We start from the raw sequence: 2478 nt of genomic DNA on the forward strand, positions 1-2478 counted from the left end.
ATTTGATGTGACGAAGAATCTTCTTTTTCCATAGTGCCAAAGTTTAGATTTAGGGTGAACTAAACATGGCAAGGAAGATAGGCCTGCTGTTCACGCGAGTAGTAGGAACGACGACTGTTTGTTTGTTCGTAAACTATCATAAATTTTCAGTCGGAAACAATGTTTTTCTCTCATACCAAATCAGCCAGCAGTAAATAATCCACAATACGATACGGTCTCCCGAACAGGCTGTAGTACAGTGCCTCAGTCTCAGCGTCAACATGTCCAATCAGACCCGGGAATCCAGATTTTGGACACGCTGTACCATTTTCTTTTCTTTTCTTTTGCAATTTGAGATTTTCACCGAGTCAAAAATTATTGTGTGACTGCATTTATAGGAAAAATATGTAGATTTACTAGAAAAATTGTATTCTATGATTAATAATACTTATTTAGCATCATAAATGATATTATTTTTTATAGATTTTATTAAATTTAAAATGGCTTAGTTCTTCGAAAATTGGGGAAAAAATTTTAAGCCGAGGAGAGAATACCCATTTTTTTTATATATAAAGTCTTGCGCTTCTCCCTATCTCACGTGACGAAAGAAAAAGGTGATCTGGTACTACTGCAGAAGATTCTTGAAATTTGACTCCAAAATCTTTCAAGTGAATGCAAATGCCATGATGGGCGGTTGAGTGCAGTGGAGAAGACAAGACGTGCGCTTGAATGCTGATCATCATGAGTTCTTGCCTTGGGACAGTAACAAATCTGTTGCCATCTCCATCTCCGCTGGGCTTTTACTCATGACATGAACACCAACTGATTTTCCTCTAGGGGCGCGTTTAGTTGGCTCTAAAGTTGGCGTGGCCTGAAATCTGGAGGTACCGTAGCGCACTGTAGCATTTCGTTTGTATTTGGTAATAATTGTCCGATCGTTGACTAATTAGGTTCAAAACGTTCGTCTCGCAAAGTACAACCAAACTGTGCAATTAGTTTTTTATTTCGTCAACATTTAGTACTCCATGCATGTACCGTAAGTTTGATGTGACGGAGAATCTTCTTTTTGCATAATACCAAAGTTTGGATTTTGGGTAACTAAACAAGGGCTAGAATTTAGGGCATGTTTGGTTTCTACGAGAGCTCATAAAATTCCGGTCACATCGAATGTTTGGATATATGTATGAAGTATTAAATATTGACTAATTACGAAACTAATTGCATAACTTATGACTAATTTGCTGTGGATGATTTATATGGCTGATTTCTTGTGAGAGAAAAACGTTCTTCCATAACTGAAAAAAGTAGAGATGATTCTGGCTTATCAAGCGAACAGAGCCAAAGACTAACCAAAATTAGAGAATATACTGTTGATGGGATGGCGTGCGAAGAAAAAAAAATCATCCACACAAAACACACATTCCACCAAATAGGCCATAACTGGCATTTAAATTTAGGCTCTCTTTGGTACGCTTTTACTTGCTTTGCTCTAAAATACAATGTATTATAACTTTTAAAATTTATACTAAAATGTAGTACATTCTATATGGTGCCTATGCTAAGATTTGGCAAAGTTTGTTGAAAAATCCACAATTTGAGGAGAAATTCCATTATTGGGTTTAATCTATGGGTACATGCGTTATTTGAGTATTCCTTTAAGTTATCTTAAAATTTTTAGATTTAGAAATACATTAATTATATTACATGACAAATGGAGTATTTATTAGAACTTCTCTATCGATATAATAAAAAACCTTGCTGAATGAGTACGCATGAGAACGGTTTCTAAATCCAAAACAAGCCAAAAAGAAATCCGAGCCCTCTCAAAGAGGGTCTTAATAAGTCAACAAACTATTAGCAGCAGTAAGACCAGGGACCAGGATTTTTAATTTTGGAGCGTGTTTGGGTTGTTACGGAATCTGTCAAAGGTTGCCAAAGCTCACAATGCCGAAGCTTAGACAGTCTCCAAAAAGAAACCTATATGGATATCCAAAATTAAAATGGGTAGTACGAGAATTAAAATCAGCCTCCAACAGAGTATCTATACGGGAGACCTATTTTGGATTGCCTGAGAGGCACAACCCAAATATGGACATCCTCTCTTCTAAAAACCTATTTGCAGAAATAATTCTCTTTTGAGTCTTGTTGTTGGAGAAGATGTCAAATAGGTATTGAACCTTTTGACTGTAGTGCTACCAAAAATGATTGAGTCTTGTATTTTAAATGTTGTTATTGGAGATATCGTTAGCCTGTGTTTGCTTGATGACCGGACCTATGGCGTGTCCAACTTTGCCTAGCGCTGGTCAGTTCATTTTTTGCGCCATATCATACACCAAAAATCTGGCGTTTAATTCTACCGCTACACTTGCGGCATGGACAGAAGTTTAGTGTGGCGTGTTAGTATTAAACCAAACAAGCCCTCAATATCAGAATTTATTGATCAGAATTGAAAATCGTGAAATTTCACCGTGATTTTAGAGGCTTAAACATCAAGCATGA

Source organism: Miscanthus floridulus, chromosome 9 (assembly GCF_019320115.1).
Source record: "Miscanthus floridulus cultivar M001 chromosome 9, ASM1932011v1, whole genome shotgun sequence".
In the NCBI taxonomy this organism is placed as follows: domain Eukaryota; kingdom Viridiplantae; phylum Streptophyta; class Magnoliopsida; order Poales; family Poaceae; genus Miscanthus; species Miscanthus floridulus.